At 41.7% G+C, this 27,494-nt stretch overlaps 1 protein-coding gene across 3 annotated transcripts in view; it reads left to right on the forward strand.

The window, feature by feature from the left end:
* Positions 1-27,494, forward strand: part of LOC129653286 (protein FAM163A) — a 105,315-nt gene that overhangs the window by 51,728 nt on the left and 26,093 nt on the right. Inside the window, exon 1 of one of the 3 annotated variants that reach the window (XM_055582834.1) lies at positions 24,315-24,397. The exons of the other annotated variants lie outside the window; for them this stretch is intronic. The gene's annotated coding sequence lies outside the window, so the exon portion shown is untranslated. Of the gene's footprint in view, positions 1-24,314; positions 24,398-27,494 lie in introns of those variants that run through there. 3 annotated transcript variants of the gene reach the window in all.

The raw sequence follows: 27,494 nt of genomic DNA on the forward strand, positions 1-27,494 counted from the left end.
GTATCCCAGGGATTATATAAGAATGGAATGAAGTGATGCATGTCATATGTAGGAATACGGAATTACAGAGTTGCAGCTTTTGGGAAGAGAGATGTCCCAGTAAGTGAAAAGGCTCAGCAAGTCGGCAGACAAAGCAGTCTGGCTCTGCCAGTGCTTTCCCAGCAAGGCCCGACCCTTCAGCCTGACAGCATGGTCTCCTTGTAGACACTTATGTCACCGAAACGCCCTCTATGAGCCCAAAGATGGCTCTGGTCAGTCATCAGATCAGTTTAAAATAAGTGAAAACTTCCAGTTACTTCATCTCAAAAATCTTCCAAGGCATTCCTGGGAGAGGAGATCAGATTCTTCTCTCTCCTCTTCTTCTACCACTCTCTTTTTTTTTTTCTTTCTCCTCCTTTTTCTCATTTTTAAACATTATTAAGTCCTGAGTTTGACCAGCCAGCTGGGAGGAAGTTTGCCTTGAGTTGTCCCTTACAAAAGAAGGACAGAGAGTATCCTAGATGAGACCTGCATGGACTAAAAACTTTATATTTGCAGAGTGATTTAAATTTACAAAGTGCTGTTACATTATCTTAGTCGGTCCACACAGCTGCCCTAGGAGGAAGGTAAAGTCATTCAGTAACAAGGGTGTATTACTACCCTCGTTCTGCAAGATGACGACATGGGCTTGAAAACAATTGAGCGCCCTGTCCGGAGTCACACAACTGATAAATGGCACATACTGGGTTTAAACCCAAGGTATCTGCCAGCAGAATTCACCAATGTGGCTTGAACTGAAGACTCGTATTTTAGATGATGGGAAATAGTGGTGAAGAGGAAGACTGGAGCTACATTCTAGAGGGCTGGACAGGCAAGTTGTGTTTATGTAGTGGGCAATGGTGAGTCTGAGAATTCTTTAGAGGAGAGAAGAGACCTGACCAAGGAATGCTTTAGGAAAGTGAATGTAGCGGCACACAAAAATTGGTGGAAAGAAGAGGTTGGTAGGAAAGGGACAAACTATTTGAGTTCTTTCTTAAAAAAAAAAAAAAGAAAATTTGAAGTATAGTTGATTTGGGCTTTCCTGGTGGACAGTAAAGAATCTGCCTGCAATGGGGGAGACCTGGGTTCAATCCCTGGGTCAGGAGATCCCCTGGAGAAGGGAATGGCTACCCACTCCAGTATTCTTGCCTGGAGAATCCCATGGACAGAGGAGCCTGGTGAGCTACAGTCCCATGGGGTTGCAGAGAGTCGGACACGACCGAGCGACTCACACACACACACACATAGTTGATTTATAATGTGTTAATTTCTGCTGTACAGCAAAATGACTCAGTTACACACTGATGTATACATATTCTTTTTCCATTATGGTTTATCACAGGATATTGAATACGGTTCCCTGTACTATACAGCAGGGAACTACTCTCGTTATTTATCCATCCTATATATGAGTTTGCATTTGCTAATCCTTCTCCCTGTGCTCCCTCTCCATTGGCTACCGCAAGTCTGTTCTCTAAGTCTGTGAGCCTGTTTATGTTTTGTAGATATGTTCATTTGTGTCATATTTTAGATTCCACTTATAAGTGATATCATATGGTATTTGTCTTTCTCTTTCTGACTTGACTTAGTGTGATAATCTCTAGGTCTATCCATGTTGCTGCAAATGGGGACAAGCTATTTGAAATGTGACCCTCAACTCAGATTGTGGTAGTTGACATAGAAAGAAAGATACAGATTAAATACAAGAGACAGTTAAAGGATATCAGAAATAATGCCAAGGCTCCAAGCCTTGGGGTGGAATGAGTACTGTGAATAGAAGTAGGAAGTATTATTAATAACAGCTTACTTTTTTTTTTTTGAGAAGCTGGAATCTGCTAGCCACTGCAAAATTAAGAGATTTTTGGGAATATGTTCATTAAGTCCTCCTAATGGCCCTGTCACATAGTTAAAATTATCATCCCCATTTTAGAGATGGAAAAACTGAAGTCATTATGAAGCCCAAGATTACAAAGCTAATAAGCTGTGGGCCAGTATTTCAACCCAAGTTTAGCTCACAGTGTCTAGAATCCACATTCTTAGCCCAGCGCTGAACAGCACTCTCCACCCAGATATAAACTGGGACACAAGGCCAGTCGGTTTGGTGAGCAGGCACACCTGGCTCTGTGGCTGCTAAGAGAGCAGGCTTACCCTTCTGCTGATCAGACCGTCATCCCTCAAGGAGACTGGGCTTTCTGTTTAAGATGATTATTATAGCAAAGGTCTAGGCAGGGTGGGTGGGAGGTGGAGAAGGCAACTCTAGTTCAGATCCCGGACAGACTTGGGAAGGTGGTGGCCTTTGGAACGTTAGAGAATAAGGAGAGGATGCAACTAGAGATTATCACACTAAGTGAGATAAGTCAGAAAGAGAAAGAGTGATATCATATCACCATATGATATCATTTATATGCGGAATTTAAAATATGACACGAACCTATCTACAAAACAGAACTCATCAACTTAGAGAACAAATCTGTGGTTGCCAAGGGCTGAGGGGAGGGAGAGGGATGGACTGGGAGTTTGGGGTTGGAAGATGCAAACTATTACATTTAGAATGCATGGACAACCAGGTCTTACTGTACAGCACAGGGAACTATATTCAACATCCTGTGGTAAACCATAATGGAAAAGAATATAAAAAGAGAATTTATAAATGTGTATAACTGAATCACTTTGCTGTACAGCAGACCTGGGCACACATTACAAATCAACTATATTTCAATTAAAAAGAAAAAAAGAATAAGGAGAGAGATCAGTGGAAGAAACTTGTAGGATAGAGGAGGAAAATACTCGAAAGCCCAGAACATTCTGATAAGTAAAGGACTTTGTATGGGCAGCCAGGCAGGGAGAAAAGTGCAAAAACAAAAGGAGATGAATTTATTTCCACCAGTTGTTTTGTCTGGGTTTTCTCCAGCAATATTTCTTTTTAGGCTGTTGCACTCAAAGTCTAACAGCAATAGCAAAGCTTCCCTAATCCCCAGCTCAGAATTATCCATCCTAGATATCTTTGTCCCAGACAGAGGATTTGGTCTTAAACTCAGATAATATAAACATCCAAAAGAAAGGAAAGACCCAGGAACTTAACATCATGGAACTCTCATATTGGAAGAAGCCCTTAGACCAGGCAAGAGAGGCCCCGGTGCTGGGTTTCCTCGGCCATACCATCTCCGATGAGCGGACAAGTCTGTGGGGTCCAAAGGAGGGGTCTGTGCCTTCTCTTTTAAACCATTCCTTTGCCCTTTCCAAACAGCCCTGAGGTGCTTCTGGGACCTGTTCAGGCCTCTTCTCCCTTGTCTGTTCTTCCACAGGTATGCATCCTTCTGTGCAGGTGACCAAGAGGCAGTTCTTCAGGGACAGTGAATGGAGCCTGGACTGTCAACCTGGAGAGTCCACACTCCATGTACATGAGGCCCCTCATGGGTACAGAGCAGGTCTGCAGTAGAAAGAGGAGGGGACTGGGCTGCAGACTGGCTACTGGGCCAGCTCTCTGCAGGCTGCCTCATTTCAGGGTGACATTCCAAGTAGTCTTGGCAGTCTCCAATTGAGCCTGGATGTCCAGGTGTTACAAAGTATATTTATCAAGGCAGGAGGATAGAAACTTTTTTTTTTTTTTTCCTGGAACTCTCTTGCTTTTTTTTTTTTTAATTTTTTTTTAATTTTATTTTATTTTTAAAATTTACATAACTGTATTAGTTTTGCCAAATATCAAAATTAATCCACCACAGGTATACATGTGCTCCCCATCCTGAACCCTCCTCCCTCCTCCCTCCCCATTCCATCCCTCTGGGTCGTCCCAGTGCACCAGCCCCTAGCATCCAGTATCGTGCATCAAACCTGGACTGGCAACTCATTTCATACATGATATTTTACATGTTTCAATGCCATTCTCCCAAATCTTCCCGCCCTCTCCCTCTCCCACAGAGTCCATAAGACTGTTCTATACATCAGTGTCTCTTTTGCTGTCTCACATACACGTTTATCGTTACCATCTTTCTAAATTCCATATATATGCGTTAGTATACTGTATTGGTGTTTTTCTTTCTGGCTTACTTCACTCTGTATAATAGGCTCCAGTTTCATCCACCTCATTAGAACTGATTCAAATGTATTCTTTTTAATGGCTGAATAATACTCCATTGTGTATATGTACCACAGCTTTCTTATCCATTCATCTGCTGATGGACATCTAGGTTGCTTCCATGTCCTGGCTATTATAAACAGTGCTGCGATGAACATTGGGGTACACATGTCTCTTTCCCTTCTGGTTTCCTCAGTGTGTATGCCCAGCAGTGGGATTGCTGGATCATAAGGCAGGTCTATTTCCAGTTTTTTAAGGAATCTCCACACTGTTCTCCATAGTGGCTGTACTAGTTTGCATTCCCACCAACAGTGTAAGAGGGTTCCCTTTTCTCCACACCCTCTCCAGCATTTATTACTTGTAGACTTTTGGATCGCAGCCATTCTGACTGGTGTGAAATGGTACCTCATAGTGGTTTTGATTTGCATTTCTCTGATAATGAGTGATGTTGAGCATCTTTTCATGTGTTTGTTAGCCATCTGTATGTCTTCTTTGGAGAAATGTCTATTTAGTTCTTTGGCCCATTTTTTGATTGGGTCATTTATTTTTCTGGAGTTGAGCTGTAGGAGTTGCTTGTATATTCTCGAGATTAGTTGTTTGTCAGTTGCTTCATTTGCTATTATCTTCTCCCATTCTAAAGGCTGTCTTTTCACCTTGCTAATAGTTTCCTTTGATGTGCAGAAGCTTTTAAGGTTAATTAGGTCCCATTTGTTTATTTTTGCTTTTATTTCCAATATTCTGGGAGGTGGGTCATAGAGGATCCTGCTGTGATGTATGTCAGAGAGTGTTTTGCCTATGTTCTCCTCTAGGAGTTTTATAGTTTCTGGTCTTATGTTTAGATCTTTAATCCATTTTGAGTTTATTTTTGTGTATGGTGTTAGAAAGTGTTCTAGTTTCATTCTTTTACAAGTGGTTGACCAGAGTTCCCAGCACCATTTGTTAAAGAGATTGTCTTTAATCCATTGTATATTCTTGCCTCCTTTGTCAAAGATAAGGTGTCCATATGTGCGTGGATTTATCTCTGGGCTTTCTATTTTGTTCCATTGATCTATATTTCTGTCTTTGTGCCAGTACCATACTGTCTTGATAACTGTGGCTTTGTAGTAGAGCCTGAAGTCAGGTAGGTTGATTCCTCCAGTTCCATTCTTCTTTCTCAAGATCGCTTTGGCTATTCGAGGTTTTTTGTTTTTCCATACAAATTGTGAAATTATTTGTTCTAGCTCTGTGAAGAATGCTGTTGGTAGCTTGATAGGAATTGCATTGAATCTATAGATTGCTTTGGGTAGTATACTCATTTTCACTATATTGATTCTTCCAATCCATGAACATGGTATATTTCTCCATCTGTTAGTGTCCTCTTTGATTTCTTTCACCAGTGTTTTATAGTTTTCTATATATAGGTCTTTAGATTCTTTAGGTAGATATATTCCTAAGTATTTTATTCTTTCCATTGCAATGGTGAATGGAATTGTTTCCTTAATTTCTCTTTCTGTTTTCTCATTATTAGTGTATAGGAATGCAAGGGATTTCTGTGTGTTGATTTTATATCCTGCAACTTGACTATAGTCATTGATTAGTTCTAGTAATTTTCTGGTGGAGTCTTTAGGGTTTTCTATGTAGAGGATCATGTCATCTGCAAACAGTGAGAGCTTTACTTCTTCTTTTCCAATTTGGATTCCTTTTATTTCTTTTTCTGTTCTGATTGCTGTGGCCAAAACTTCCAAAACTATGTTGAATAGTAATGGTGAAAGTGGGCACCCTTGTCTAGTTCCTGACTTTAGAGGAAATGCTTTCAATTTTTCACCATTGAGGATAATGTTTGCTGTGGGTTTGTCATATATAGCTTTTATTATGTTGAGGTATGTTCCTTCTATTCCTGCTTTCTGGAGAGTTTTGATCATAAATGTATGTTGAATTTTGTCAAAGGCTTTCTCTGCATCTATTGAGATAATCATATGGTTTTTATTTTTCAATTTGTTAATGTGGTGTATTACATTGATTGATTTGCGGATATTGAAGAATCCTTGCATCCCTGGGATAAAGCCCACTTGGTCATGGTGTATGATCTTTTTAATGTGTTGTTGGATTCTGATTGCTAGAATTGTGTTAAGGATTTTTGCATCTATGTTCATCAGTGATATTGGCCTGTAGTTTTCTTTTTTTGTGGGATCTTTGTCAGGTTTTGGTATTAGGGTGATGGTGGCCTCATAGAATGAGTTTGGAAGTTTACCATCCTCTGCAATTTTCTGGAAGAGTTTGAGCAGGATAGGTGTTAGCTCTTCTCTAAATTTTTGGTAGAATTCAGCTGTGAAGCCGTCTGGACCTGGGCTTTTGTTTGCTGGAAGATTTTTGATTACAGTTTCAATTTCCGTGCTTGTGATGGGTCTGTTAAGATTTTCTATTTCTTCCTGGTCGAGTTTTGGAAAGTTGTACTTTTCTAAGAATTTGTCCATTTCTTCCACGTTGTCCATTTTATTGGCATATAATTGTTGATAGTAGTCTCTTAGGATCCTTTGTATTTCTGTGTTGTCTGTTGTGATCTCTCCATTTTCATTTCTAATTTTATTGATTTGATTTTTCTCCCTTTGTTTCTTGATGAGTCTGGCTAATGGTTTGTCAATTTTATTTATCCTTTCAAAGAACCAGCTTTAGGTTTTGTTGATTTTTGCTAAGGTCTCTTTTGTTTCTTTTGCATTTATTTCTGCTCTAATTTTTAAGATTTCTTTCCTTCTACTAACCCTGGGGTTCTTCATTTCTTCCTTTTCTAGTTGCTTTAGGTGTAGAGTTAGGTTATTTATTTGACTTTTTTCTTGTTTCTTGAGGTGTGCCTGTATTGCTATGAACTTTCCCCTTAGGACTGCTTTTACCGTGTCCCACAGGTTTTGGGTTGTTGTGTTTTCATTTTCATTCATTTCTATGCAAATTTTGATTTCTTTTTTGATTTCTTCTGTGATTTGTTGGTTATTCAGCAGCGTGTTGTTCAGCCTCCATATGTTGGATTTTTTAATAGTTTTTCTCCTGTAATTGAGATCTAATCTTACTGCATTGTGGTCAGAAAAGATGCTTGGAATGATTTCTATTTTTTTGAATTTACCAAGGCTAGCTTTATGGCCCAGGATGTGATCTATCCTGGAGAAGGTTCCATGTGCGCTTGAGAAGAAGGTGAAATTCATTGTTTTGGGATGAAATGTCCTATAGATATCAATTAGGTCTAACTGGTCTATTGTATCGTTTAAAGTTTGTGTTTCCTTGTTAATTTTCTGTTTAGTTGATCTATCCATAGGTGTGAGTGGGGTATTAAAGTCTCCCACTATTATTGTGTTATTGTTAATTTCTTCTTTCATACTTGTTAGCATTTGTCTTACATACCGCGGTGCTCCCGTGTTGGGTGCATATATATTTATAATTGTTATATCTTCTTCTTGGATTGATCCTTTGATCATTATGTAGTGACCATCTTTGTCTCTTTTCACAGTCTTTGTTTTAAAGTCTATTTTATCTGATATGAGTATTGCTACTCCTGCTTTCTTTTGGTCCCTATTTGCATGGAAAATCTTTTTCCAGCCCTTCACTTTCAGTCTGTATGTGTCCCCTGTTTTGAGGTGGGTCTCTTGTAGACAACATATGTAGGGGTCTTGTTTTTGTATCCATTCAGCCAGTCTTTGTCTTTTGGTTGGGGCATTCAACCCATTTACGTTTAAGGTAATTACTGATAAGTATGACCCCGTTGCCATTTACTTTATTGTTTTGGGTTCGAATTTATACACCATTTTTGTGTTTCCTGTCTAGAGAATATCCTTTAGTATTTGTTGGAGAGCTGGTTTGGTGGTGCAGAATTCTCTCAGCTTTTGCTTGTCTGAAAAGCTTTTGATTTCTCCTTCATACTTGAATGAGATCCTTGCTGGGTACAATAATCTGGGCTGTAGGTTATTTTCTTTCATCATTTTAAGTATGTCTTGCCATTCCCTCCTGGCTTGAAGAGTTTCTATTGAAAGATCAGCTGTTATCCTTATGGGTATTCCCTTGTGTGTTATTTGTTGTTTTTCCCTTGCTGCTTTTAATATTTGTTCTTTGTGTTTGATCTTTGTTAATTTGATTAATATGTGTCTTGGGGTGTTTCGCCTTGGGTTTATCCTGTTTGGGACTCTCTGGGTTTCTTGGACCTGGGTGATTATTTCCTTCCCCATTTTAGGGAAGTTTTCAACTATTATCTCCTCAAGTATTTTCTCATGGTCTTTCTTTTTGTCTTCTTCTTCTGGGACCCCTATGATTCGAATGTTGTAGCGTTTAATATTGTCCTGGAGGTCTCTGAGATTGTCCTCATTTCTTTTAATTCGTTTTTCTTTTGTCCTCTCTGATTCATTTATTTCTACCATTCTATCTTCTAATTCACTAATCCTATCTTCTGCCTCTGTTATTCTACTATTTGTTGCCTCCAGAGTGTTTTTAATTTCACTTATTGCATTACTCATTATATATTGACTCTTTTTTATTTCTTCTAAGTCCTTGTTAAACCTTTCTTGCATCTTCTCAATCCTTGCCTCCAGGCTATTTATCTGTGATTCCATTTTAATTTCAAGATTTTGGATCAATTTCACTATCATTATTCGGAATTCTTTATCAGGTAGATTCCCTATCTCTTCCTCTTTTGTTTGGTTTGGTGGGCATTTATCCTGTTCCTTTATCTGCTGGGTATTCCTCTGTCTCTTCATCTTGTTTAAATTGCTGAGTTTGGGGTGTCCTTTCTGTATTCTGGCAGTTTGTGGAGTTCTCTTTATTGTGGCGTTTCCTCGCTGTGTGTGGGTTTGTACAGGTGGCTTGTCAAGGTTTCCTGGTTAGGGAAGCTTGTGTCGATGTTCTGGTGGATGGAGCTGTATTTCTTCTCTCTCCTTTCGAAGAGTTGGGCTGCTTTTCTGGGTGCCTGATGTCCTCTGCCGGCATTCAGAAGTTGTTTTGTGGAATTTACTCGACGTTTAAATGCTCTTTTGATGAATTTGTGGGGGAGAAAGTGTTCTCCCCGTCCTACTCCTCCTCCATCTTGGCTCCTCCCCTCTCTAGAATCTTTTTATTTCACATGAACATCCTGATTTTTCCGAGAAGGCAATGGCACCTCACTCCAGTACTGTTGCCTGGAAAATCCCATGGACAGAGGAGCCTGGTGGGCTGCAGTCCATGGGGTCACTCAGAGTCGGACACGACTGAGCAACTTCACTTTCACTTTTCCCTTTCATGCATTGGAGAAGGAAATGGCAACCCACTCCAGTGTTCTAGCCTGGAGAATCCCAGGGACGGGGCAGCCTTGTGGGCTGCCGTCTATGGAGTCGCACAGAGTTGGACACGACTGAAGCGATTTAGCAGCAGTAGCAGCAGTAGCCTGATTTTTAACTTTGAGATATTTAGACATATAGTCTGTGACCTCCATTTGTCATCTTGCTCTGGGCCCCACAAATGTTGGAGGAACTAGGATAAAAACCATAAAAGTCATCTATTTCAACCACCAAGCTTGGGTTCCCATCAAATGCTTGAACACCTCCAGTCATGACTGGTATTGGTCTCTCTGCCTCCCAAGTCACTAGACCGCTCTGTTTCAGCAGCTTCTCACTTCCCAAAAGTGCCCCTGGTGAAAATTCCATCAAAAGCCCATCTTCCTGTTCCAGAAATAACATTTAGTAGTCCTAAATAAAGGCTTACTCTGCCGAGCAGTAATGTGCTGAGATTAATGAGCTTTGGGGCCACATAGATCAGGGTCCAAACCCTAATTCTGCCAGTTAGGAAATGTGTGGCTTTGGGCAAGTTCCCTGACCTTCAGTTTCCTCATTTGTAAGGTGGAAATAATAATTCCCACTTTACAGGATTGTAATGGATAATGAATATCTATGATCAACATTCAGTTCAGTTCAGTCACTCAGTCGTGTCTGACTCTTTGTGACCCCATGAACTGCAGCACGCCAGGCCTCCCTATCCATCACCAACTCCCAGAGTCCACCCAAACCCATGTCCATTGAGTCGGTGATGCCATCCAACCATCTCATCCTCTGTCATCCCCTTCTCCTCCTGCCCTCAATCTTTCCCAACATTAGGGTCTTTTCAAATGAGTCAGCTCTTCGCATCAGGTGGTCAAAGTATTGAAGTTTCAGCTTCAACATCAGTCCTTCCAATGAACACCCAGGACTGATGTCCTTTAGGATGGACTGCTTGGATCTCCTTGCAGTCCAGGGGACTCTCAAGAGTCTTCTCCAACACCATAGTTCAAAAGCATCAATTCTTTGGTGCTCAGCTTTCTTTATAGTCAAACTCTCACATCCATACATGACCACTGGAAAAACTATAGCCTTGACTAGATGGACCTTTGTTGACAAAGTAATGTCTCTGCTTTTTAATATGCTATCTAGGTTGGTCATAACTTTCCTTCCAAGGAGTAAGCATCTTTTAATTTCATGGCTGCAGTCACCATCTGTAGTGATTTTGGAGCCCAGAAAGATGAAGTCAGTGACTGTTTCCACTGTTTCCCTATCTATTTCCCATGAAGTGATGGGACCAGATGCCATGATCTTAGTTTTCTGAATGTTGAGCTTTAAGCCAACTTTTTCACTCTCCTCTTTCACTTTCATCAAGAGGCTTTTTAGTTCTTCTTCACTTTCTGCCATAAGGGTGGTGTCATCTGCATATCTGAGGTTATTGGTATTTCTCCCGGCAATCTTGATTCCAGCTTGTGCTTCTTCCAGCCCAGCGTTTCTCATGATGTACTCTGCATAGAAGTTAAATAAGCAGGGTGACAATATACAGCCTTGACGTACTCCTTTTCCTATTTGGAACCAGTTTGTTGTTCCATGTCTAGTTCTAACTGTTGCTTCCTGACCTGCATACAGGTTTCTCAAGAGGCAGGTCAGGTGGTCTGGTATGCCCATCTCTCTCAGAATTTTCCACAGTTGATTGTGATCCACACAGTCAAAGGCTTTGGCATAGTCAGTAGGTGTCAGATTCAAAAAATCATCTCCAAGACTGTCAAGGAGCTTATCGCCTATTTTCTCTTAGGAGTTTTTGTGGTTTTAGGTCTTACATTTGTCTTTAATTCATTCTGAATTAACGTTTGCATATGGTGTAAGATAGTGGTCCAGTATCTTTTCTCTTTTTGCATGTGTTCGTCCAGTTTTCCCAACACTGTGGAAATCAGGCATCTTCCCTCCTTTAATTCCCTAGTGGGCCACAGCAAGGACAAGGCCCCGAAGTGACAGGCTGAACAGGAGGTAACACTACTACTGCTGTGCTAGGCAGACGCAGAAGACAACTGAGAGTGTGAGAGCTAGGACAGCTGGTGTCCCAGGTGGGACTTGGCCCGCAGTGCCCCCCTGCTACCTTAGCAAATGCTGGCTGTGGCCACGGTGAATGAAACTGACAGCCCTGGGGCCAGCGTCCCCCTCCAGCTATCCTTCAAGGACCAGGCTCTTTTCACCCACAGAAGGGGCTTTAAAGGGGATTTCATTCATCCAAATAATGCCCCACACTAAGAGTGAGAATGAACAGCAGTCAGCAGCCTGGGGCCAACAATAGCCACCTAGCGTGTGGTGAGGCTCTGCCGTCTGCCCGATGCCCAGTGTGGTATTTAAGCAGCAGCACCTCCAACTCCTGTGGCTGGGCTGTTGTTTCCTTCCAGGGGAACTTTGCTTCTGTTCATTTTGCTTTTCCTTTTAATTTACAATCACAGGAAAGCACTCAGTTCCATCAAAGTCAGTTCTGAGAACTTTGAGCCTAAAGAGAGTTAAAAAATGATATCTGACCTAGTCTGACCTACCCACCAGGATCCCTTGAGATTTAATAAGACACCACTAGAGTTGAGGTTTTCACTGTCTCCTAATAACATTAAACCAGCAGTGCACAGAATCTCTTCATGAGCAAGTACACGTTCCTACGCCTTATACTCTCTTCACAGACATACTTTTTCCATGTCCATGAGACAAGCCCATACATCACTATGTGAACGGACGATGAGACTTCTGATTTGTAGTGTAGCTTACAGACTCCTGGAATTCTAGAAAGTATAAATGGCTTTAAAATAAGGTATTAATTATGCTATAGTTAATAAATTGGTTATAGAGATTATGTGACATATGTAGACTTGTAAGTCATTGGGGCATAAAGAGAATGGACCGTGTTCACAGCCAACCAAGTGAACAATGGTTGAAGACACTGGGCTTGTTGAGTTTGCCTGGGAGAAGATGTTGGAGAAAGAATGAGAGGACAGGCTATGATAGTTTTTTGTCAATATCTGAAGACCTGTCTCTTAAAGACCTGTTTTTGTGCTGCATTTTTTCCGTTAATCAATGTGATTCCACACCTTCTTTTTCATAATATCCCCCTCCCCACTGCCTCCATCTCTTTCAAGTGCCACTTCCTTCATGAAACCTTGCTGAGATAGAGCCAGTTGTCTCCTCCATCAGACTACCAGAATTTACCACACTATATTCTTTTTAAAAAAATTATTATTATCTCTTTGTCTTGTTCACTAGAGTGTGGGGTCCTTGAGGGCAGGAGCCGGTCAGTTCAGTTCAGTCGCTCAGTTGTGTCTGACTGTTTGCGACCCCATGAACCGCAGCACGCCAAGCCTCCCTGTCCATCACCAACTCCTGGAGTCCACCCAAACTCATGTCCACTGAGTCGGTGATGCCATCTAACCATCTCATCCTCTGTCGTCCCCTTCTCCTCCTGCCTTCAATCTTTCCCAACATCAGGGTCTTTTCAAATGAGTCAGCTCTTCGAATCAGGTGGGCAAAGGATTGGAGTTTCAGCTTCAACATCAGTCCTTCCAATGAACACCCAGGACTGATGTCCTTTAGGATGGACTGGTTGGATCTCCTTACAGTCCAAGGGACTCTCAAGAGTCCCAACACCACAGTAGGGGCCGGGTCACACTTTCCTATTTCAGCACTTATCATAGAGTAGATCTTTCATGAATGTCACAGAATGAATAAGTGAAAAATAATCTTTTGATAGGAGTTTTTTAATATAAGAGCTCTGTGAAATAATGGGGCCATCATCAACTCCATTTCATTGATGAGGTAGCCAAGGCTCAGAGAGAAGGGGTGACTCACCTAAGGCCACACCACTAGTAAGTGGGGCTACAGACAGCTTCTCTGGTCTTCCAGGTTGGATGCCACCTGCTTACCTATGAGAAAAAGTACAATAATAACAAGCAAGCTGCTATTTACTGGCACTAATTATGTCCCTCCTCACTGGGACTGGGCCTTCAGTTAAGATAGCAAGACTGAATAATGTGCTGGTAGAAACTGAACAGATTGGTGGTTGCCAGAGGCATGGGTTACAGGGTGGGAGAAAAGGGGGAAAGTGGTTAAAAGGTACAAACTTCCAGTTACAAAGTAAATAAGCTGTGGAGATGAATATGTAGCACAGGTGACTAAAGTTAATCTTGTGTTGCAGAAGACAACCCTCAGAATGGGAGAAAATAATAGCAAATAAAACAATTGACAAAAGATTAATTTCCAAAATATACAAGCAGCTCATACAACTCAATACCAGAAAAACAAGCAACCCAATCAAAAAGTGGGAAAAAGACCTAAACAGACGTTTCTCCAAAGAACACATACATGTTAGATGGCTAATAAATACGTGAAAAGATGCTCAACATTGCTCATTATTTGAGAAATGCAAATCAAAACTACAATGAGAAATCACCTCACACTGGTCAGATGGCCATCATCAAAAAATCTACAAACAGTAAATGCTGGAGAGGGTGTGGAGAAAAGGGAACCCTCTTGTTGGTGGGAATGTAAATTGATACAGCCACTATGGAAGACAATATGGAGAATACTTAAAAAACTAGGAATAAAACTACCATATGACCCAGCAATCCCACTACTAGGCATATACCCTGAGAAAATGATAATTGAAAAAGACACACATACCCCATTGCATTGGAGTTCCTTGCAGAACTATTTGCAAAAGCTAGGACATGGAAGCAACCTAGATATCCATCGACAGATGAATGGATAAAGAAACTGTGGTGTATATACACAAAGGAATTCTACTCAGCCATCACAACAAATGCATTTGAGTCAGTTCTAGTGAGGTGGATGAACCTAGAACCTATTATACAGAGTGAAGTCAGAAAGAGAAAAACGAATATTGTGTATTAACATGTATATATGGAATTTGAAAGTAGTACTGATGAACCTATTTGCAGGGCAGCAGTGGAAACACATGGAGATTCCCTGGTGGCTCAGACAGTAAAGAATCCACCTGCAATGCAGGAGACCTGGTTTTGATCCCTAGGTTGGGAAGATCCCCTGGAGAAGGGCATGGCAACCCACTCCAGTATTCCTGCCTGGAGAATCCCCACAGACAGAGAAGCCTGGCGGGCTACAGTCCATGGGGTCTCAAAGAGTCAGACACGACTGAGTGACTAAGCACAATGGAGACACAGATACAGAGAGAAGACGTATGGACACAGGGTCAGGGAGGAAGGAGAGGTTGGGATGTACGGAGAGAGTAGCATGGAAGCATATACATTACCATATATAAAATAGATAGCCAGTGGGAATTTGCTGTGTGACTCAGGGAACTCAACGTGGGGCTCTGTAACAACCTAGAGGGCTGGGATGGGGAGGTGAGAGGGAGCTTAAAGAGGGAGGGGACATATGTATACTTATGGCTGATTCATGTTGATGTTTGGCAGAAACAAACACAATATTGTACAGCAATTATCCTTCAATTAAAAATAAATAAATTTAATTATAGAAAAATGGTATATTCCAAAGTTGATAAGAGAGAGTGGATCTTAAAAGTTCTCATCACAAGAAAAAAATTATAACCATGTGTAGTATCGGATGTGACCTACACTTCTTGGGGTGATCATTTCACAACGTGTACAAACATGGAATCATTATGTTGTACACCTGAAACTAATACATCAGTTTTAACTTTGAAAAAAGGAATGGATAATGTTGATCATACCAGACCACCTGACCTGCCTCTTGAGAAAGCTGTGTGCAGGTCAGGAAGCAACAGTTAGAACTGGACATGGAACAACAGACTGGTTCCAAATAGGAAAAGGAGTACGTCAAGGCTGTATATTGTCACCCTGCTTATTTAACTTCTATGCAGAGTACATCATGAGAAACGCTGGGCTGGAAGAAGCACAAGCTGGAATCAAGATTGCCGAGAGAAATATCAATAACCTCAGATATGCAGATGACACCACCCTTATGGCAGAAAGTGAAGAGGAACTAAAAAGCCTCTTGATGAAAGTGAAAGAGGAGAGTGAACAAGTTGGCTTACAGCTCAACATTCAGAAAACTAAGATCATGGCATCTGGTCAATCACTTCATGGGAAATAGATGGGGAAACAGTGGAAACAGTGTCAGACTTTATTTTTCTTGGCTCCAAAATCACTGCATATTGTGATTGCAGCCATGAAATTAAAAGACACTTCCTCCTTGGAAGGAAAGTTATGACCAACCTAGACAGAACATTAAAAAGCAGAGACTTTACTTTGCCAACAAAGGTCTGTCTAGTCAAGGCTATGGGTTTTCCAGTGGTCATGTATGGATGTGAGAGTTGGACTATAAAGAAAGCTGAGCACCGAAGAATTGATGCTTTTGAACTGTGGTGTTGGAGAAGACTCCTGAGAATCCCTTGGACTGCAAGGGGATCCAACCAGTCCATCCTAAAGGACATCAGTCCTGGGTGTTCATTGGAGGGACTGATGTTGAAGCTGAAACTCCAATACTTTGACCACCTGATGCAAAGAGGTGACTCATTTGAAAAGACCCTGATGCTGGGAAAGATTGAGGGCAGGAGGAGAAGGGGACGACAGAGGATGAGATGGTTGGATGGCATCACCGACTCAATGGACATGGGTTTGGGTGGACTCCGGGAGTTGGTGATGGACAGGGAGGCCTGGCGTGCTGCGATTCATGGGGTCGCAAAGAGTTGGACACGACTGAGCGACTGAACTGAACTGAACAGAAGCAAAGGCAACAAAACCAAAACTAAACACATGAGATGAAATTAGACCAAAAATAGACAAGTTGGGTGAAATCAGACCAAAAAATAGACAACTGGGATGGAATCAGACAGAAAAGACATGTGGGATGAAATCAGACCAAAAAATAGACACGTGGGACGAAATCAGACTAAAAAACTTCTGCACAGCAAAGAAAACCACTAACAAGATGAAAAGACAACTATCTGAGTGAGAGAAAATATTATGAAATCATTTATCAGAAAAGGAGCTAATATCCAAAATATATAAAGAATTGTACAACTCAGTAGCAAAACAACAATCTGATTAAAAGATGGGCAGAAGATCTGATTAGACATTATTACAAGAATACTTACAGATGGCCAACAAATACATGGAAGTATGCTCAGCATCATTAATCATCAGGGAAATGCAAATCGAAACCACAAGGAGATATCACCTCATACCTGTTAGAATGGCTATCATCAAATTACAAGAAATAACAAATACCAGTGAGGATATAGAGAAAGGGAACCCTTGTAACCTGTTGGTGGGAATGTAAATTGATACAGCCACTATGAAAAATAAATAGTAGGGTGGTTCTTCAACAAATTAAAATAGGACTACTGCATGATCCAGCAATTCTAACTTCTGGGTATTTATCCCCAAAAGAAAAACACCTACTTAAAAAGCTATATGCACTCCTATGTTCATTACAACATTTTTTTCAATAGCCAAGAAAGGGAAATATGTCCATCAGAGGATGAATGGACAATAAATTATGATTGATAAGTAGATTTATAGATGGATAGAGAGATTATTCATCTATAAAAAAGAATGAAAACTTGCCATTTGCCACAACATGGATGAGCCTTAAGGACATTGTGCTGTGCTAAGTCGCTTCAGTCATGTCTGACTCTTTGCGACCCCATGGACTGTAGCATGCCAGGTTCCTCTGTGCATGGGATTCCTCTGTGCAACTGGAGTGGGTTACCATTTCCTTCTCCAGGGGATCTTTCCGATCCAGGGATTGACCCCAGGTCTCCCACATTGCAGGTGGATTCTTTACCAGCTGAGCCACAAAGGAAGCCCCAAACAAACAAAACCAGGCTCAAATTGGTGGTTGCCAGAGGTTGGGGCCAGGGAGAAATGGGTAAACTGTTTTTTTTTTTTTTTCCATTTAAATAAATTGAACAATTTATTATTCTACAAAATTCTACAATTCTACAAAAAATTGATAAGTAAATAAACAGTCATTCTTTGCTTTTATGAAGGGCTTGCCTGGTGCTTTCATATGTGTGACTTTGATTTAACAAATATGAGTACCCACAATGTACACATACCTTTCTAGATGCTGTGGGAAATACAAGATAAATAAGACAGTTTCCTTATTTACTTGGACAGCCATCAAAAGAATTTAGGTCTGAAAAGAAATTCAGACAGATACTACATGAAGTGGACTCCAAGTAACAAGGCAATGCTGAAGAGAAACATTTACACAACAGGGTTAACAGTACAAGTAGGAAGGTCTTTACTATAAGGAAATGGGAAATGGGAATTTCAAAGAGGCTAAGTGAGCTTATCTAAAGTTTCACTAAACCAGGAATCTAACCTGGGCCCTCTAGCTCAGGCCTGGACTCCTTCCCCACATGCTCCCCATGTAACCATGGACACCGTCCTGCAACCCCAAAGAGAAGCTTGCACGTGGTAAACAATTGGTGATGTTTACCATGGTAGGATGGGGTCATGGGAGAGGATTATCAAAGTGACTGGAGTTACTGAAAAACCTAAGAATTAATCTAAAGAGGATTTATAGAACAAAGGGGAGTTTATAAAAAATGTACTATAGAACAGAATTACAGAAAGTTATAAAAATAAAGGGGAAAAGTATCTGTAATCCTTAACACCACTTCCACTCCCAATCCAGAACTGAATAGTCCATTTCTTTGTTCTTGCACATTCAATTTTTTGCCGGGTTGTTATCATATTTTACATGAACTGATGTCCAAGTTTGTCCACTTAAACGTTTTTCCATAATAGGATAGAGTCTTCATAATTATAACAATAATTTTGCAATGTGTCATTGTTGTTCACTTACTCAGTTGTGTCTGAGTTTTTGTGACCTCCATGGACTGTAGCACATCAGGCTTCCCTGTCCTTCACCATCTCCCGGAGCTTGCTCAAACTCATGTCCATTAAGCTGATGATGCCATCCAACCATCTCATCCTCTTTTGCCCCCTTCTCCTGCCCTCAATCTTTCCCAGAATCAGGGTCTTTTCCAGTGCATTGGCTTTTCACCTCAGGTGGCCAAAGTATTGGTGCTTCAGCTTCAGCATCAGTCCTTCCGATGAATATTCAAGGTTGATTTCCTTTAAGAGTGACTGGTTTGATCTCCTTGCTGTCCAAGGGACTCAAGAGTTTTTTCTAGCACCACAGTTCCAGAGCATCAATTCTTCAGCGCTCAGCCTTTTTTTTTTTTAATCTTTTAATTAATTTATTTTTAATTGAAGGATAATTGCTTTAGAGAATTTTGTTGTTTTCTGTCAAACATTAACATGAATCAGCCATAGGCTCAGCCTTCTTTATGGTCCAACTCTAACATCTGTACATGACTACTGGAAAAACCATAGCTTTGACTAGACAGACCTTTGTCAGCAAAGTGATGTCTCTGCTTTTTAATATGCTGTCTAGGTTGGTCATAGCTTTTCTTCCAAGGAGCAAGCGTCTTTTAATTCATGGCTGCAGTCACCATCTGCAGTGATTTTGGAGCCCAAGAAAATAAAGTCTGTCACCGTTTCCATTGTTTCCCCATCTGTTTGCCCTAAAGATAGAACTGGATGCCATGATCTTAGTTTTTTGAATGTTGAATTTCAAGCCAGCTTTTTCACTCTCCTCTTTCACGTTCATCAAGAGGTTCTTTAGTTTCTTTTCGCTTTCTGCCATAAGGGTGGTGTCATCTGCATATCTGAGACTGTTATATTTCTCCTGGCAATCTTAATTCCAGCTTTAGCTTCATCCAGCCTGGAATTTCTCATGATGTACTCTGTATATGGGCTTCCCTGGTGGCTCAGATGGTAAAGAATCTGCCTGCAATGCAAGAGATGCAGGTTTAATCCCTGGGTTGGGAAGATCCCCTGGAGAAGGGAATGGCTACCCACTCCAGTATCCTTGCCTGGAGAATTCCACGGATAAAGGAGCCTGGTGAGCTACAGTCCATGGAGTCGTGAAGAGTCGGACACTACTGAGTGACTATGACTCACTCTGTATGTAAGTGAAATGAGAGGGGTGACAATATACAGCCTTGACGTACTCCTTTCCCAATTTAGAACCAGTCTGTTGTTCCATGTCCGGTTCTAACTGGTGCTTCTTGACCTGCATACAGGTTTTGCAGGAAGCAGGTAAGGTGATCTGGTATTCCCATCTCTTTATGAATTTTCCACACTTTGTTGTGATCCACACAGTTAAAGTTTTTAGCGTAGTCTATGGTGTAGATGTTTTTCTGGAATTCTCTTTTTCTATGATCCAACGGATGTTGACAATTTGCTCTCTGGTTCCTCTGCCTTTTCTTAATTCTGTTTGAACATCTGGAAGTTTTTAGTTCATGTGTTGTTGAAGCCTAGCGTGAAGAATTTTGAGCATTACTTTTCTAGCATGTGAAATGAGCCCAGTTGGTAGTTTGAACATTCTTTGACATTCCCTTTCTTAGGGATTGGAAAGAAAACTGACCTTTCCCAATCCTGAGGCCACTGCTGCGTTTTCTAAATTTGCTGGCATATGGAGTGCAGCACTTTAATAGCATCATCTTTTAGGATTTCAGTTCAGGTCAGTTGCTCAGTCATGTCCAACTCTTTGTGACCCCATGAACTGCAGCACTCTAGACCTCCCTGTCCATCACCAACTACTGGAGTCTACCAAAACCCATGTTCATTGAATCAGTGATGCCATCCAACCATCTCATCTTCTGTCATCCCCTTCTCCTGTCTTTAATCTTTCCCAGCATCAGGGTCTTTTCAAATGAGTCACCTCTTCCCATCAGGTGGCCAAAGTATTGGAGCTTCAGCCCCAACATCAGTCCTTCCAATGAACACCCAGGACTGATCTCCTTCAGAATGGACTGGTTGGATCTCCTTGCAGTCCAAGGGACTCTCAAGAGTCTTCTCCAACACCACAGTTCAAAAGCATCAATTCTTTGGCATTCAGCTTTCTTTATAGTCGAACTCTCACATCCATACATGACTACTGGAAAAACCATAGCCTGGACATGGAACAACAGACTGGTTCCAAATAGGAAAGGGAGTACGTCAAGGCTGTATATTGTCACCCTGCTTATTTAACTTATATGCAGAGTACATCATGAGAAACGCTGGACTGGAAGAAACACAAGCTGGAATCAAGATTGCTGGGAGAAATATCAATCAACTCAGATATGCAGATGACACCACCCTTATGGCAGAAAGTGAAGAGGAACTCAAAAGCCTCTTGATGAAAGTGAAAGTGGAGAGTGAAAAAGTTGGCTTAAAGCTCAACATTCAGAAAACTAAGATCATGGCATCCGGTCCCATCGCTTCATGGGAAATAGATGGGGAAACAGTGCAAACAGTGGCAGACTTTATTTTTGGAGGCTCCAAAATCACTGCAGATGGTGACTGCAGCCATGAAATTAAAAGATGCTTACTCCTTGGAAGGAAAGTTATGACCAACCTAGATAGCATATTCAAAAGCAGAGACATTACTTTGCCAACAAAGGTCCGTCTAGTCAAGGCTATGGTTTTTCCTGTGGTCATGTATGGATATGAGAATTGGACTGTGAAGAAGGCTGAGCACTGAAGAATTGATGCTTTTGAACTGTGGTGTTGGAGAAGACTCTTGAGAGTCCCTTGGACTGCAAGGAGATCCAACCAGTCCATTCTGAAGGAGATCAGCCCTGGGATTTCTTTGGAAGGAATGATGCTAAAGCTGAAACTGCAGTACTTTGGCCACCTCATGTGAAAAGTTGACTCATTGGAAAAGACTCTGATGCTGGGAGGGATTGGGGGCAGAAGGAGAAGGGGACAACAGAGGATGAGATGGCTGGATGGCATCACTGACTCGATGGACGTGAGTCTGAGTGAACTCCGGGAGTTGGTGATGGACAGGGAGGCCTGGCATGCTGCAATTCATGGGGTCGCAAAGAGTCGGACACAACTGAGCGACTGAACTGAACTGAACTGACTAGACGGACCTTTGTTGACAAAGTAATGTCTCTGCTTTTTAATATGCTGTCTAGGTTGGTCATAACTTTCCTTCTAAGGAGTAAGCGTTTTTTAATTTCATGGCTGCAGTCACCATCTGCAGTGATTTTGGAGCCCAGAAAAATAAAGTCAGCCACTGTTTCCACTGTTTCCCCATCTATTTGCCATGAAGTGATGGGACCAGATGCCATGATCTTAGTTTTCTGAATGTTGAGCTTTAAGCCAACTTTTTCACTCTCCTCTTTCACTTTCATCAAGAGGCTCTTTAGTTCTTCATTTTAGGATTTGAAATAGCTCAATTGGAATTCCATCACCTCCACTAGCTTTGTTTGTAGTAATGCTTCCTAAGGCCACTTTACTTCACACTCCAGGATGCCTGGCTCTAGGTGAGTGACCACACCATCATGGTTATCCAATGTGTCATTGAGTCCCTGTACTATGAATAAAATAATGATTCCTGTATCATTAGCAATTACTTATTTCCATTTTTTCTGTTATAAATAACACTATGGTGAATATTTCTCTGATTCCAATGTTTCCTTATTCTGTTTCATTTCCTTCTGAATATATTACCAGAAATAGGAATGTTGCATTAAACAAATGAACATTTTCAGATGTTAATTTCATACATACAATCTTTAATATAAATGGAATCTTACTCTACCTCATTCTCTTTAACAACTTCATAGTATTCCGTGGAAGAACTGTAATTCATGTAACATGTAATTCAGCTTGGGGTACAAACAAGTTCATAGCTCTTATTTCTCTAATTAATTAATCAACCCCCCTCAAATATTCCTATTAGCAAAAAGTTCATTTTCACCCTCTTGAGACCTCTTTACCCTCTCGCTCCAAACGTTAGGGATCTTATTCAGCCCAGAGGAAGCTACTACTGTTTCCAGGTACAACATTGAGAAAGAAAGGTAGAAATTCTGGCCAGTCTGCTTGCATTTGGTTGGTGCTACGTAGTGTACTAGGTATTCCCTAGTAGCTCAGCTGGGAAGGAATCTGCCTGCAGTGCGGGAGATCTGGGTTTGACCCCTGGGTAAGATCCCCTGGAGAAGGGAATGGCTACCCTCTCCAGTATTCTGGCCTGGAGAATTCCATGGACTGTATTGTCCATGGGGTCACAAAGAGTCAGACACAACTGATCAACGTTCACTTTCATTTTCACGTAGTGTGCTATTGAGTGCAAGTTCTGGCTCTGTCTGATGGACATATTCATCCACTGCTGTGGATGTAATTCACTTAACATTTCCTCTACTGATGGATATTTATCAAATCTTTGCAATCACAATAATACTACAAAGAATATACTTGTATCTGTGCATATGTGTATTTCTGGTAGGAACACTTATCATTGTGGATGTCTTCTCTGCCATCTGTTATGCAGCCATGGGTTCTTTGTGTTCACCATGAATCTGCCCTCAACAGCTTCTTCGCATACAGAAGCTTCAGTTAGAGACACAATTTTCTGATTTTTCAGGGCTGCTGTAAATGTGTTTATTGTTTCTTATTATTTCAACAGGATGTTGTGGGGGGTAGGAAAGATAAATACAGATTTTGATAAGCCATTTAAAACTAGAAACCTTTGCTATATACATTTCTAAAATAAATATTGCCAAATATTTTCCCAAAGAGTTTTACAAATTTTCACCTAGAAACGCAGAGTATTAAACCCCAACCTGATCAACACTAGGTATTAATATAATAATTTCCTATAATTTAGTAGAAAGAAGAAATATGTCTCAGTTTCCATTCCTTTGACTATTAGTGAGGTTGGATAGTTCTACATATATTTATTAATTCATTGCATCCTTGGTAAATCATCCATTTCTGTGTTTTGCTTATTTACCTATTTGGTCTTAATGTATTCCTTTATCATCTAAATAAGTTCTCCTATTTATTGCAGGTAATTCCCCAATCTATTATTTACCTTTTAATTAATTTTTGTCCTGGGTTCATGTACACATAGAATTTTAATTTTGAATGTAGTTAGGTTTTTCTTTTGTGCCTATAACTTGGGCAACCCACTTCACCAGTTTGGGGTACAAATAAGTTCATAATTCTTATTTCTCCAATGAATTTTTCAACTCCTCAAAGGTTCCTATTACCAAAAAGTTCAGTATTTCCCTCTTGAGACCTCTTTACCCTCTCCCTCCAAACCTTAAGGATCTTCTTCAGCCCAGAGGAAGCTACTCTTGTTTCCAGGTACAAAGCTGAGAAAGAAACTTAGAAATTCTGGCCAGTCTGTTTGTGCTTGCTTGGTCTCCAGGATGTGCTACTGAATGCTAGCTTTGGCCCTGTCACATTTGTCTGCTGCTGTCGCAAAATCTTCTCTGCTGACATGGTCCCTGAACAGCCCTGATCCTAGGCTAAATATCTCCTGGTGCTCACACAGCCATTGCTCCCCAAAGCCCCATGCTATGCTAGCCTGGTGCTCTCTGATGATCTAGAGAGGTAGGATAGAAGTGGGGAGGGAGGCTCACGATGAAGGGGAGATATATAATTATGACTGATTTGCATTATTGGACGGCAGAAACCAACACAACATTTTAAAGCAATTTTCCTCCAATTAAAAATTTAAAAAGAAAGAGAGAGACTTCTGGGAGCTCAGCTCAGAGCTCAGTGATGACCTAGACGGGTGAGATGAGAGTGGGATGGGAGGGAGGTCCAAAAGGGTGGGGATATATGTATACATATAACTGATTCACTTTGTTGTACAGCAGAAAGTAACACAACATTGTAAAGCAATTATACTCCAAAATAATAATCATAATGCTGAAATTAAAAGAAGAAGCATCTGACTCAAGTCACGTGACAGGCCAGAACCAGCCATCACCTTAACAGGTACCCTCTGCTCCCCTGGAGTTCTTTACTTCCAACAGATCTTGGTCAGGGCCACTCCCCAGGATTCCCTAAGTTTGGATCTTAGGAAGGAGTGGAAGTCTTGGTCTCTGCCCTCTCAGAAGGATCTTGGGATCCTTATTCAATTTCATACATTACTTTTTCAGCTCTGTGCATACCAAATGGCCTCAAGAAGAGAAGTACAGTTTTCACCAAGCCACAAAAGCTTTGGATCACTTTTCCTGGAGGTCAGTGGGTGCCTGCTCTTACTGGTCAGGTTGCAGATACTAAAAGTCACTCTACCTATCTTGTAAATTATTTTTTCCTAGTTTTTATTTTTGTTTCATTTCATTTCAGCTGTGTTAAGAGTAAGTATATTTGACACAGGGGATTAGGTGCTTACAAGTCTTTGGAAGATCTAAGGGGCAGGCTCTAGGCTGAGCCCCTACAAATGACCCCTAAAACAATAGCACTGTATCAGGAAGCTGAGGGATCACAAAGCTAAGACTGTGGCTACTGGCCATAGGAACACATGGCCTCAGCTGTAATCTAGAGGTCAGGAAGCTGCCACCATACTGACTGGCTCCAGAACCACACTGATCCTGCCTGTTTAGTCGCTAAGTCGTGTCCTACTCTTTTGCGACCCCATGGACTGTAGCCTGTCAGGCTCCTTTGTCCTTGGGATTTCCCAGGCAGGAATACTGGTATGGGTTGCCTTGCTCTCCTCCCGGGGATCTGCCTGACCCAGGTGATGAACTTGTGTGTCCCACATTGGCAGGCGGATTCTTTACCACCGAGCCACGTGAGATGCGATGCATGTGATTGGCCCCACTTAAATCATGACCAGAACCCTGGCTGCAAAGGGAATCTGGAAAATGTCACTTTTAGAGTTCTAGCCTCTGCAATGCAGTAAGACAGGCAACAGGAGGAAGGACTAGATATTACACTCCAACCCACCATACCAGTTGTTTATAATTACATGACAAAAAGAGGCTACACAGGTGATTCCCCTGCTAGGAAAGAAAGTGTGGCACAGTGACTGTCCCTGTCTATAGACATAGAAACATCTGGAATAAATTTGAAAACCCCACATAACCCAGCAATACTTACACATCTAAACTTAATGCCCTTCCCCTTAGATCTTTAAAATGTCCTATCAGAAGGGATGATTCTTGAGTGAAATATTAGATGTGCATGGCTCGGGGAAGAGGGAAGTATTCCGAGAGGAAAGAAGCGACTATGACCGTAGCTGAGGCCCTGTCCCACGCTGGCCATGAATTTTGCCACTGGACGAGGGGGCAAAGCCAGTCCAGTGAAGCCGGCACCAGTCAATTCAAGCCCAGAGAGCCCTATTCAGATGTGGGGCTCCTAATTTGATGATGAATTTGGTAAATTGGAGCTCATTTTGAAGACAGGGACAAGGATAATAAAGAGATTCAAAGCCATGCACCTGGGGAAAGGTAAAAGGAAATGAGAACATTTAGCCTGGAAAAAAGAAAACCAGGGCAGATGCTCTGTCTTTTGTTCATTCAATCGGTAAATGTTTACTGAGTCCTTTTTGTCCCAGGCATTCTGCTAAGCAGGTGCCATTCCTGCCAGAACTGGGCTTGCAGTTTAGTAACGGAGATGGGCCCATTGCAAAACAATGATAAATTATGGATTATAAATTATGTAAGTGCTACAAGGGAGGGATCCATAAGGTACAGAATGAGGAAGTGTGAAGCCTGCCTAGGGGAGTTATGGAATGCTGAAAGGGGCAGGAGGTCTTCTCAAGCTGATTCCTAAAGGAGTAATAAAAATTTGCCAAATAGATACAGGTGGCCTAGGATGAAGGAACAGTATATATAAGGATGAAGAGATGTAAGAGAGGATGGCTTAACTAGGGAAAGACATGCATTTCAGTATTACTGGAGCAAAAGTGCAAAGAGAGAATGCCAAGGACTAAAACTGGACTAGAAGGTAGGGGCTGTGGCAGAGATGCCTCTGCGCTATACAACCTGGTCCTCCTCCTTCCCAGGCACTCGGTCCTTTACGTCTCCCAGCTTCCCTTGCACTTAGGTGTGGCCTGAGTCTGGCCAATGGCATGGGAGTAGAACTGACGTGCACTCCTGCAGGTCTGACCCACAGAACCCTTCCTCTCATGATCCTCCACTCATCCTCTGTCTGGTGGCTGGAGGCAAAGAGGCCCAAAATGGGAGGATCCTGGGTCCCCACATGCAAGGCTCCTTGCCTAATATACAGGCCCTAGGTTTGGGGACTTCTCTTTTACGCCAGCTAACTGAGCATTGATATATGGCATGCTATCTGTCTTGAGATGTTGAGAAGACTGTCTTTCAGAGAGAGGGATCCATCATAAATGACCCTCGAAGGCAAACCAGCTCGAACAGGTGAGAGTTACACAGAGGCAGCTTTCCGCTCATCTCTTCCTTTATTATTTGTTACCCAAGTGTCATCTTTCTACCTCTCCCCCACTCCCCCTCACTCCTTCTCCAGAAAATTTAAGAAAACAAGGAAGCAGGCCACGTCTGATCCTAAATCAGCTGTGGGGATCAGCATGTCCACACAATATGCTCCTTCTCTTCCTCTCCCTGCCACTCTCAGCAACGCTTTGGTTGTTTTTCATCTGGGAGTCACTGACCTTCTAGTTGGATCTGCCCTTTTTGTATCAGCCGCCAATGAGCAGTGGGATAGAGAAATCACATTTGCCTTTAGTGGCCCAGTTCTCCAATCTCCCATCCCTGCCAAGACTTCTGCAGGAACAGGTTTGATTGGCAGGTCAGGAATAATTAGAGGGGTGTAGTCTGCCAGGAGGAAAACACTGAACAGGATATGGAGCCTGGCCAGTCCTATAGCATCAAGCAAGACAGCAAGTGAGTTGTCTCCCTTTTCCTCTTTTTCTTCCTCGCTTTCTCAGAGGGGACCATTCTTGGGTCCATGACCCACAGGCTTTGTTTGTTCCTTAGGATCTGCCAGCCTTGTCTCTCCATGGCAATACAGGGGACATAGTATGCTCGAAGTCCATTTCCCAGCATCTGAACTCACCAATCTAGAATCACCTAGGGCATTTGGGGGAGGGAGAGTCTTCACCATCGCAGGTCAGTCCAGTTTGGGCTTTGACCCTCCCTGTCTGCCTGTCTCTCTCGAAGGTAGTGTGATGTGCGGGTTTGCGTATGGCGGTTCTCCAGAGGGTTGGTGTTGGTTTGAGCATGTGTGTGCACACACGCACATTCATACCACATGTCTCCCAAGGCCAAATAATTCTGAGACAGTTTAGTCTGAATCCAAATTAAGGAAAAGTTTTCCCTAACAGAGCATCATCCATAAAGTTTTCCCTGTCCACAGAAC

Source organism: Bubalus kerabau, chromosome 5, assembly GCF_029407905.1.
Source record: "Bubalus kerabau isolate K-KA32 ecotype Philippines breed swamp buffalo chromosome 5, PCC_UOA_SB_1v2, whole genome shotgun sequence".
Lineage (NCBI taxonomy): Eukaryota > Metazoa > Chordata > Mammalia > Artiodactyla > Bovidae > Bubalus > Bubalus kerabau.